Source organism: Schistocerca nitens, chromosome 4 (genome assembly GCF_023898315.1).
Source record: "Schistocerca nitens isolate TAMUIC-IGC-003100 chromosome 4, iqSchNite1.1, whole genome shotgun sequence".
NCBI lineage: Eukaryota > Metazoa > Arthropoda > Insecta > Orthoptera > Acrididae > Schistocerca > Schistocerca nitens.
The window spans coordinates 396,546,493-396,558,727 of record NC_064617.1 but is presented as its reverse complement, the minus strand read 5'-3'; the positions used below and the strand labels follow the sequence as shown (position 1 = coordinate 396,558,727).

Sequence of the window (12,235 nt, the reverse complement as noted above, 5' to 3'; positions counted from 1 at the left end):
ACTCATCTACTAATTTTAGTACGTCATTTTATAAACTATGAGGGGCGATCAGAAAGTTTGCGTTCGAAGGCCATACAGTCCAGAATCGGTGTGCCAATCAGGCAGAATTGCCGTGAGCATTGAGGCAATCATCCCATGAACGCCCAGGTTGAAGGTACACGTTTGGTACAACACTGTGTCCTGCTGCGTGAAGAAATCATCCTCGCCCGACAGGGATCTTCGACGCTTCAAGGCCTTTTTTAAGGAACCGAAGGCGCGATAATCGCGTGGGGAGAGATCAGGACTGCAGGGCGGGAGCTCGAGTCTCTCCGGCTTGAGTTCGCGTAACTTCTACGTTTACAACATTTGCGATATGGGGACGTGCGTTATCATGAAGCAGCAGCCCGGAACTTGGCTCATCGTTCCTCAACGGTGGTTTTCGACAACATTCTACCCAATACACTTCTTCATTCTCTGATGGATGCTATCTGTGTTCCTCCATCAGCAGCCAAGAAAAGAATAACAGAACGTTGGTCCCGTTTGGACGCATTTGGAGATAAAGTCGCAGTTGACGTTTTCGTGTTTACCGAACGCACGTCGAAAAACGCGAATGTCACAGTAATACGCTGCCTACAGGTCCATCCTTTATATTCGCATAGGAGTAGCGCTACGTTGCGTACACGCAACAGCAAGGCCGTCACACTTAAACTTTTTGATCGCCCATTAAAATTCCCTCATCATCGCCTGATTCAATTCACTACAGTACATAACCATTCTTTTATTTTTGTTGATATCGTCTTACAGGCGAAATACCCTCAGACTTCAAGAAGAATATAATAATTCCAATCCCAAAGAAAGCAGGTGTTAACAGATGTGAAAATTACCGAACTATCAGTTTAATAAGTCACGGCTGCAAAATACTAACGCGAATTCTTTACAGACGAATAGAAAAACTGGTAGAAGCCGACCTCGGGAAGATCAGTTTGGATTCCGTGGAAATGCTGGAACACGTGAGGCAATACTGACCTTACGACGTATCTTAGAAGGAAGATTAAGGAAAGGCAAACCTACGTGTCTAACATTTGTAGACTTAGAGAAAGCTTTTGACAATGTTGACTGGAATACTTTCTTTCAATTTTTAAAGGTGGCAGGGGTAAAATACCGGGAGCGAAAGGCTATTTACAATTTGTACAGTAACCAGATGGCAGTTATAAAAGTCGAAGGGCACGAAAGGGAAGCAGTGGTTGGGAAGGGAGTGAGACAGGGTTGTAGCCCGTCCCCGATGTTATTCAATCTGTATATTGAGCAAGCAGTAAAGGAAACAAAAGAAAATTCGGAGTAGGTATTATTAAAGTCCATGGAGAAGAAATAAAAACGTTGAGGTTCGCCGATGACATTGTAATTCTGTCAGAGACAGGACTTGGAAGAGCAGTTGAACGGAATGGACAGTGTCTTGAAAGGAGGATATAAGATGAACATCAACAAAAGCAAAACGAGGATAATGGAATGTAGTCGAATTAAGTCGGGTGATGCTGAGGGAATTAGATTAGGAAATGAGACACTAAAAGTAGTAAAGGAGTTTTGCTATTTCGGGAGCAAAATAACTGATGATGGTCGAAGTAGAGAAGATAAAAATGTAGACTGGCAATGGCAAGGAAAGCGTTTCTGAAGAAGAGAAATTTGTTAACATCGGGTATAGATTTAAGTGTCAGGAAGTCGTTTCTGAAAGTATTTGTATGCAGTGTAGCCATGTATGGAAGTGAAACATGGACGATAAATAGTTTGGACAAGAAGAGAATAGAAGCTTTCGAAATGTGGTGCTACAGAAGAATGCTGAAGATTAGATGGGTAGATCACATAACTAATGAGGAGGTATTGAAAAGAATTGGAGAGAAGAGGAGTTTATGGCACAACTTGACAAGAAGAAGAGACCGGTTGGTAGGACATGTTCTGAGGCATCAGGGGATCACAAATTTAGCATCGGAGGGCAGCGTGGAGGGTAAAAATCGTAGTGGGAGACCAAGAGATGAATACACTAAGCAGATGCAGAAGGATGTAGGTTGCAGTATCTACTGAGAGATGAAGAAGCTTGCACAGAATAGAGTAGCATGGAGAGCTGCATCAAACCAGTCTCAGGACTGAAGACCACAACAACAACGTCTTTTCAAGACACTGTCCATTCCGGTCAACTACCTTCCCAGTACTTTGCCGTATTTGAGAGAATTAGAATCGGAAAACAACAAAGTTCTTATTTCTCATATTTTAGTCTGATAAGTTAATTAAAAACTGTGCAGTGCCAGAGGCTAGAGAGACAGCCCTCTCTCGTGCACGTCCTTCTCATGGGCACTCCTCAGTAAGACTGAAGGGGTGTCTCCCTGTGAGGTGGCTCCAGCATACAGTGCCAGGTGCTGGGAGGGCGTGCGACGGTGCTTTATTGAGCGAACGTGGCTGTGGGTATTTATGGGGTTCAAGGGCGGTCAGCGGCGGCACAGCCCGCGCCAGGGGTGGCTGGCAGCCCCACCCTGCGCGCTGCCGGGGCCAACCGGGCCGGGGCGCCGGAGCGCCGCGTCTCCCAGCCCCTGCGGCTTTCCTCAGGAGAACACGGCAAGTGCCATAACCCGATTTCCCAGGAACTACGCTCAGTGGAAGAGGAGCCAAAATAAAGCGAAAACGTGTCTCGGCTTATCCGTAGATACTGGACTGCGTCTGAGAAAAGACCGTCAAAGCTTTCGACGTAATTAAGTTGCCTTTTAGCGCGCTTAGTTCGGCCCAACTGGTGACACAGTGACTAGCGTCGCAGACTTTCACTCTTGCGTCCCGTGTTCGAAACCCGATTATTGTTCTTATTTATTTTATTTTTTCATTATCTACCCATGTCAGTAGATAGTATACGAATGTTTCTTATCAAGTTAGGGGATACAACGACGCTGTATTAATTGCAAAATTACAACTGCGTTTCACAATAGCTATCATACTTTTATTATGTAATATACATTACTGGCCATTAAAATTGCTACACCACGAAGATGACGTGCTACAGACGCGAAATTTAACCGACAGGAAGAAGATGCTGTGATATGCAATTGATTAGCTTTTCAGAGCATTCACACAAGGTTGGCGCTGGTGGCGACACCTACAACGTGCTGACATGAGGAAAGTTTACAACCGATTTCTCATACACAAACAGCAGTTGACGGGGCGTTGCCTGGTGAAACGTTGTTGTGATGCCTCGTGTAAGGAGGAGAAATGCGTACTATCACGTTTCCTACTTTGATAAAGGTCGGAATGTAGCCTATCGCGATTGCGGTTTATCGTATCGCGACATTGCTGCTCGCGTTGGTCGAGATCCAATGACTGTTATCAGAATATGGAATCGGTGGGTTCAGGAGGGTAATGCGGAATGCCGTGCTGGATCCCAACGGCCTCGTATCACTAGCAGTCGAGATGACAGGCGTCTTATCCCCATGGCTGTAACTGATCGTGCAGCCACGTCTCGATCCCTAAGTCAACAGATGGGGACGTTTGCAGGGCAACAACTATCTGCATGAACAGTTCGACGACGTATGCAGCAGCATGGGCTATCAGCTCGGAGACCATGGCTGCGGTTACCCTTGACGCTGCATCACAGACAGGAGGGAGTGGGATGGTGTACTCAACGACAAACCTGGGTGCACGAATGGCAAAACGTCATTTTTTCGGATGAATCCAGGTTCTGTTTACGGCATCATGATGGTCGTATCCGTGTTTGGCGACATCGCGGTGAACGCACATTGGAAGCGTGTATTTGTCATCGCCATACTGGCGTATCACCCAGCGTGATGGTATGGGGTGCCATTGGTTACACGTCTCGGTCACCTCTTGGTCGCACTGACGGCGACGTTACGTTTCAGATGTGTTAGAGCCGTGACTCTACCCTTCATTCGATCCCTGCGAAACCCTACATCTCAGCTGGATAATGCACGATCGCATGTTGCAGGTCCTGTAGGGGCCGTTCTGGATACAAAAAATGTTCGACTTCTGCCCTGGCTAGCACATTCTCCAGATCTCTCACCTACTGAAAACATCAGTTCAATGGTGACCGAGCAACTGGCTCGTCAAAATACGCCAGTCACTACTCTTGATGAACTGTGGTATCGTGTTGAAGCTGCAAGGGCAGCTGTACCTGTACACGCCATCCAAACTCTGTTTGACTCAATGCCCAGGCGTATCAAGGCCGTTATTACGGCCAGAGGTGTTTGTTCTGCGTACTGATTTCTCAGGATCTATGCACCCAAATTGCGTGATAATGTGATCACATGTCAGTTCTAGTATAATATATTTGTCCAATGAGTACCTGTTTATCATCTGCATATCTTCTTGGTGTAGCAATTTTAATTGCCAATAGTGTATATGTGTGTATGGTATTTTCGAGGATTATAATCTTTTTTAAATTCTCTTATTTCATTCTTTAATCCTTTATTTTATTCTACTGCTTATTCTTCAGGAAGATTTCGTGCATTTCCTTGCATGATACCGCTCGTAGAAACATTCTAATATGGAAATTCTAAATAGCACGAGCATCGCGCTAAGGCAAGTTTGCCACAACGACATTTCTTCTTATTATTCTGACTCGTAAAAGAAAATCGTTACCATCGCTGAAGATTTCGCTTGTTGGCAATAATTTCGCTGCAAACCACGCATTATGGATCAAATTTCGAAACCGGGAGCTCGTAGTTGATTATGAATCAAGATACACTGCAGGAATTTTATAGAAAACAATTTCCAATATTTTTTATATTCGTTTATTGTTTTTATTTCTTTTAATTCATTCACCAATCATACAATGAGTAGACGAATAAGGACGACGTTATTTCAATATTCGTCTAGTAATCTTGTACGGATATCGGTAAACGAATTAAAAAGAAAAATAAAAATAATAATCGGATTTCGAACACGGGGCGCAGAAGTGTGAAGCCGCAACTCTACCCACTGTGCTCACCGCATTGGCTGAACTATGTACCCGGTAAAAGGCAAATAAAGTACCTTCAAAACTTTGTAATTTTCTCAGAAACGGTCGATTATCTGGGGATAAGCCGAGACACGGGTTCTTTTATTTTGACCCCTCTTCCACTGGACGAAGTTTCTGAGAAATCGAGTTATGGCACTTGCCGCTTTCTCCTCGTCAGTCGCGTCCAGTCTTCGACACAGCTACGGTCCACTCACTGTCCAGTTCAACACCCCCGATTACCACTCCCTACACGTTTCGGATATATGTGAAAAACACGTGCGAATCCAGGGTTTGTCTCTTTGTCTCTACTGTTCCCTCCCCCTTCAAGTATAAGTTGCTGTCAACTCCACTTCTGTAATAATAATGGTGAATAGTACACTACCTTATATGTACATTTTCGGATTATACGTCTTTTCCTGTTCTGAACCCAAAAAATTTAAAGCTGAGCGCATCATCTTCTTCGTGGTCGTCCAACCCTTCTTCTACGCTTTGCTCTGTAGTCATAGCTTTTGCTTGGAATCCGACTATCATCCATGCATAGTAGATGGTCATGCCATTCTTTTTTATACTGTTGGACCTTTTCTACTATTCCTAGAAAATGGGGCTCCTCTCTCATCTCACTGTTCTTCTAATTTATATCTTCCCAATGGTCTTAGATGTCTCGTTTCGACCATTTGAGATTCATTGTAATTGTTCTGAAGTTAAATATCACACTTAGGACCCAAAGAGCATTAAATGTACACCCTAACCTGTGTTGTCGGGGGGGACGACGACGACGACATGACAGCAATGTCATGTTCCGGAGCAGCCTGCAACACTTGCTGGATACAGAGAGCCCCTTGAGGGCGCCTTGTGGTGGCTCATACCGTGACTTCAGAGTCCATATAAAGCACAAGAGAACCACTGCGATACATTTCGTATCACTGCAATTAAATACAAGGAAGTGGATATCATAGAGCAAGGATATACGTGGTCTGCTGGGAACCTGCAGCATGTGTGACACAGATCCAGAGCATGAGATTGTGCTTTAGTGAAACGAAGAACATACTGCGGGCACTTACCCGGATTCAGATAAAAGTTTTCATTTACAATTATATCAATTTGAGACTTTTGCAAGATAATCAGTTTTTAAGGCTAGAATTATTTTATTGTATATGCTATTTAACGTATTTATTCTTATCTTTTTCTCGCAAGGGGCCACATACAATCGGGTTTTTGCAATTTTTTATATTTGTGGTACGTGAAGTTCGGAACTCAAATGTTAATCCCCCAACTTAGTTCGATACAGCTTCCAAAAATTGTAGAGAAAATTGACATTGTTGTTTTCCGACAGTATTAAGCGTGCTGAAACAAGTTCAATTCTTGTCGACAGGTCGTGTGGATCTCTGATAGGATGCTCGCCTATCACGTGTAAGGCGTACGTTCGATTCCCGGCCTTAGCAAATTTTAAACAAATGTGCATTTTCCATGAACATTTCCCTGAAGCGCAAAATACGTAAGAATAAAAAAGAATATAATTTGTGTTGTTTTTCTTTAAGTCCAAACAATCTTTATTAAAAAATGGTTCAAATGGCTCTGAGCACTATGGGACTTAATTTCTGAGGTCATCAGTCCGCTAGAACTTAGAACTACTTAAACCTAACTAACCTAAGGACATCACACACATCCATGCCCGAGGCAGGATTCAAACCTGCGACCGTAGCGGTTGCTCGGTTCCAGACTGTAGCGCCTAGTACCGCTCGGCCACAACGGCCGGCCTTTATTAAAAGATTGGTAATTAAGTACTTAAATTTGCAATTAAAACTGGATTATTGTGTACGAAATGTAATTAGAAATAAGAAGGCGTACATTTTTCATAAAAACAGCAATTATATATCTATTAATTAACGTGTATTCCATGAATTTTAAATTTAAATGAAGTATCTATTCGAACTGACGGAAAAAACTAAAAAAAAGCCCAAACCGAGACTCGAACCAGCTACTACCAGTCTGGAGCGCAACTGATTTCTTCAATCTTTCTGTATTTTAAACTTAATGGTGTTCCTAGTAAAAATGCATTCTGTTTAAAAAATTGCATCGGTCAGGAATCGAACCTAAAACCCTGACGTGGTAGGCGAGAGTTCTTACTTTGGCGTATTAAAAACGGACGGAAAGCTTCCAAGCCGATTTACTCGCGTTATTTTTTAGAGTTGCATCGAAGTATGTTGGGGGATTAATTTGAGTTCTGAAATTCACGTACCATAAACAAAAAAATAACAAAACTTCGATTTCCGTGTGGTTCCTTTGTCAGTTATGTGACTGTAGTAGCAGGTGTACAGTTTGCTTCTACTTCTATCTAGCATACCAGAGACATGATGGCAAATAAATAAACAGATCCAGAAGAACACCATTTCCATTGAGGATGCTGTCTACGGAGAGTAAATAATATTGTTAATATTAGCAGCTATTCTTCCTCATTTGCTATTTCAATTAGGCTTATCGTGTAGATAAGAATAAATACATCCGCTTTTTGCAACTGAATCTTTATTTCGTTTCCAATGAAACATCTTTCTACCATTCGTTTTAGGCATCATCAGTCGTCTGTAAGGTAAAGGATGATATATTAACTATAAATACTGGGTTATGAGGTATGTAGTTTTTCTAGCCATCACATTTAGGTTATCTTGAAATTCACAATTATGTGATAGTTTCACTTTTATGTTTTCTATTTTTTCTTTTTTTTATTTGTGTATCGGCTCTTGCATAGTCGCTAGATGAACACAATACAAGTTTCCAATTCCCCGTACGTCACATTTGCGCATTTCATCCTTGCTTGCTTTGAATAAAAAAGTAATAATAATAACACACACATACACTCACACAAGCACCGAGAGAGAGAGAGAGAGATTGTGTAGCCCCACAGCCACACCACTCGCCCACACACTTGCCGCCCAATTGCTCTCCTCTTCAGTTCCATGATGCTGAGAAACTTAACGTGGCAGACGCTTGAAAGTAGACTCCAACTGCTCCATTGAATCCTACTTAGAAAGTTTCAAGGTGAGGACTCCGGGCAGGTAAATATATTCCATGAATGTTGTTGTCCATAAACAGTTACCTCAAGGATACTGCTGTATGACAGGATGCATTGCCATTGTCATACAAACAGTCATCGTCATCCAATTCTTGCTCTACTGTACACAGTTTTTTAAGTGTAATAAGCGGGCCCCACCCAGCCTCTAAAAACACTCCCATACTTTAACGTCACCTCCTCTGCATTTCACTGTTGGCGCTGTACGTGACAGCTGATTATGTTATCCATTCATTTGCCAAACCCAAATCCATCCATTGACTGACAAACTGTATAGCATGATTCATCACTCCAAATCATTCGTTTCTACTCAGCCACTGTCCAGTGGCGTCGCGTAGAACTGACTACAGAAATGTATGGCTTATTTAGTACCTCCTCCCTGCGCCTAGTCGTCGCGCTAACCGGACTGCTCGTAGCACTTCGGAACTCACAAGCGATCCCTTCCGCAGGTTTCATGCGATTTTTACAACCACACTTCGCAATGATTGACTTTCCCTATCAGGCAGTACATGAGATCTGCCTGGACTTGGTTTAGCTGTGGCTGTTCCTTCACATTTCCACTTCACAATTACATCACCAACAGTCGATCTGGGCTACTTTAGAAGGGTTGAAAAGTTACTGATGCATTTGTTTCTCAGGTGACATCTAATGACTAGTCCAGGTTCGAAGTCACTGAACTGTCCTGACCGATCCAATCTGCTGATACTACATCTGTACTGATAACACAATTCTCCCCGCCTGTTGTTATACGGGCGAGCCCGCTGCTCGTCACATCTAGTAAATTCCGCATCAAATAGTGGTACCCAGATACTTAGATATGTCCTGGTCAAAAACTATCTAAAATGCTTGTAAGTGTATTGCAGGGTAGGTTATCCGTCCAAACAGGCCTTGGAGGCCCAGCGGTACCGCCCGGCCGCCGTGTCGTCCTCAGACCACAGGCGTCACTGGATGCGGAGGGGCATGGGTCAGCACACCGCTCTCCCGGCCGTATGTCAGTTTACGAGATCGGAGCCGCTACTTCTCAATCAAGCACCTCCTCAGTTTGCCTCACAAGGGCTGAGTGCACCCCGCTTGCCAACAGCATTCGGCAGACCGGATGGTCACCCATTCAAGTACTAGCCCAGCCCGACAGCGCTTAACTTCGGTGATCTGACGGGAACCTGTGTTACCACTGCGGCAACGCCGTTGGCTAGGGTAGGTTATGCGGTGAAATAACTGTCAAGAAATAAACTCAATACGCTGCGCCGTTTTCAAGTTAATTGGCATTCAAGGTAGCCAATCACGCCGTTGCGTGCGTGAATTCAAGTTGCCCGCCACAGACGGTGTCGCCAGACGTGTTCTTCGTGTGGTTTCCTAAGACAAAACGAAAGAGCGATACAAAAATTGGACATGGGACGGTAGGAAGGATCGAACCCGAGCTAGAAGCTGAGCAGTCTCGCGCGCTGTCGTTTACGCTAGGAGAACAACTAATTGTATCTTGCTGACCGCTTGTATCTGCACGGTGAACGGTCTGATTGCCTGACTTAGATGCTAATTAACTCGTAAACGGCGCAACGTATCGAACTTTTTTCTTAACAGTTGTTTTTCAGCAGTCCGCCCCGATAGCCGAGGGGTGCATTTCAATCATCATTGCTGGCACGGTAGGTCAGCGTGTTCGGTCAGGGGGCTGCGTGCTCTATGTAATTAAAAAAACTGAGAAGAGGAATCAACGATCAACTTGAACGGATGTCTAGTGACGTCCGCGTAGACCAAACGCAATGAACTGTATCGAACGGCGGTCTGTCATGCCAAGGGGCCCGGTTTTGATTCCCAGCTGGGTCGGAGATTTTCTCCGCTCAGGCAGTTGGTGTTGTGCTGTCCTCATTAACATTTCATCATCGTCAGTGGAAGGAAACGTGAAACCACCACTGGAATCACTTCCCTAGACGCTCATGCAGTCTACCTCACTGACGAGGCTTCCCCCATAACAAGACCTGCCACCTAAGGCAGAACACAAAGTTTTTATTTCTCAGCACGAAATACAACACTTTTACAAGTTTTTCAGACTGCCTCTGACTACCATCTATATCGCTTCGGGGCGTTTGGAACGTGCCAACATGATTGGTTACGGTTAGCCTACATTTGTAGAGTACAATATTAATGCTGTTTATGAATGTATAAGGAAATCAGTAAGAAGTCTTATGATTTAGGGTGGGGGGAGGGGGGAACGAGGGCAGGGATAGAGGCCGCTGGCCGTGGCCGGCAGATGGCGTATCGATCGCGCAGCCGCCGCACCGCGACAAGACTCGCGGTTTCGCGGTTCCACGCAGTTCTACTTGCGTCGGGCCGCCCACCCACACTTCACAAAAAGTGACACACGACGTATCTCTCCGTTCTAGTTTCACTGCGCAAATCTGCATCGGGAGGCCCTATTTTATACTGCCGTAGAGCGGGTTGGTATGACTGAAAATGGACGTAAACCTCATTCCGCTCGAACTTCAGAGTTGGCGAATTTTATTTTGCAGCTTTTTCACACTAGTTTGCACTCATCTGTGTTTCTTGTTGATTTGCAAATGATTTCGAAGTCCCTTTATTGTTTCATTGGCAACGGCCTTGCCGCAGTGGATACACCGGTTCCCGTGAGATCACCGAAGTTAAGCGCTGTCGGGCGTGGTCGGCACCTGGATGGGTGACATCCAGGCCGCCATGCGCTGTTGCCATTTTTCGGGGTGCACTCAGCCTCGTGATGCCAATTGAGGAGCTACTCGACCGAATAGTAGCGGCTTCGATCAAGAATACCAGCTAACGACCTGGAGAGTGGTGTGCTGACCCCATGCCCCTCCTATCCGCATCCTCCACTGAGGGTGAAACGGCGGTCGGATGGTCCCAGTAGGCCACTCGTGTCCTGAAGACGGAGTGCTTTTTATTGCTTCATCTTCTTACACCTAGGCACAGTTATCCAAATGAGGCACACCCTCCAGCATATCTTGCTGTTGTCACAGAGTTGTCTAAGAATGTAAAAGTTGAACACTGACGGAATGATATGACTTGCTGAGAATCACTGGGGGTTTATTACGCGCAACTCAAGTTTTTCACCTAGTTTTACTAACACAGAAGTTTATGAGGTTTCATCCATTGATTTCTGAACGTTTTGAGAACAGTCTTCCTTACCGTACTAGTAAGGAAGAAGCTTCTCGCAATAACGTGAGCAGCCTTTAAATTGACGTCGCTGGAAATCCAGAAAGATGTATTCAGTTTCGTCGTGTTTACCATGTGAATTCCTCTAGTCGGTGCCAATAATTAGTGTTCCAATCACAACAATCGTCTGCAGAGTGTGAGGTTGGAAAACGCGCTAGACCTTCTTGCTTGTAAACAAGACAGCTCTACAGTAGCCTTATATATAGCTATATAAGGCTACTGTACAGTGTGTGTAGCAGAAGGGGTGCTCCGAGACGTCATTCCGCAGCACTTTGAGACTACTTTTCACTACAAAGGGCTGAGCAGCTACTGTACAGTGTGGTCAGAAACAGTCTAAAAAGCTTGTAAGGCTGTTACAGGGTACGTTGTGCTGAAAAATAGTTGTTAAGAAAAAAATTCGGTACATTTCGCTGTTTCCGATTTAATTAGCATTGACGTCAGCCAATCAGGTCATTTCACACGCAAATTCAAGCGCTTGCAGGCGCTAAAATGCGGTAATGCACAGAAATCTGTGGATCTGTGGCCTACCATTTGTTGAAATGCTCATTACCAGTTAAATGTGCGTTTCGGAGAAGAGATAAATTTAAGCTAGCTGAGCAAAAGCTACGTTTGTTTGGTTCGAGGAAACAAAACGAGGAACAAAAAATGGTTCAAATGGCTCTGAGCACTATGGGACTTAACATCTATGGTCATCAGTCCCCTAGAACTTAGAACTACTTAAACCTAACTAACCTAAGGACAGCACACAACACCCAGCCATCACGAGGCAGAGAAAATCCCTGACCCCGCCGGGAATCGAACCCGGGAACCCGGGCGTGGGAAGCTAGAACGCTACCGCACGACCACGAGATGCGGGCAGAGGAACATATTTGACGACACTGTTTCTGGCAGGCTGCTTGAATTTGCTCTGGGACTGGCCTGGCTAGCTAGCTAGTGTCAATGCTAATTAATTAGGAAACGGCGCATCCTACTGAATTTTTTTCTTAACAATTATTTCTCAGCACAACCTATCCTACAACACCCTT

General features: G+C 44.5%; 1 pseudogene; it reads right to left on the bottom strand.

Moving 5' to 3' along the window:
- Window positions 1-9,105: 9,105 nt before the first annotated feature.
- LOC126254276 (5S ribosomal RNA) lies at window positions 9,106-9,223 on the bottom strand (annotated as a pseudogene).
- Window positions 9,224-12,235: the final 3,012 nt, after the last annotated feature.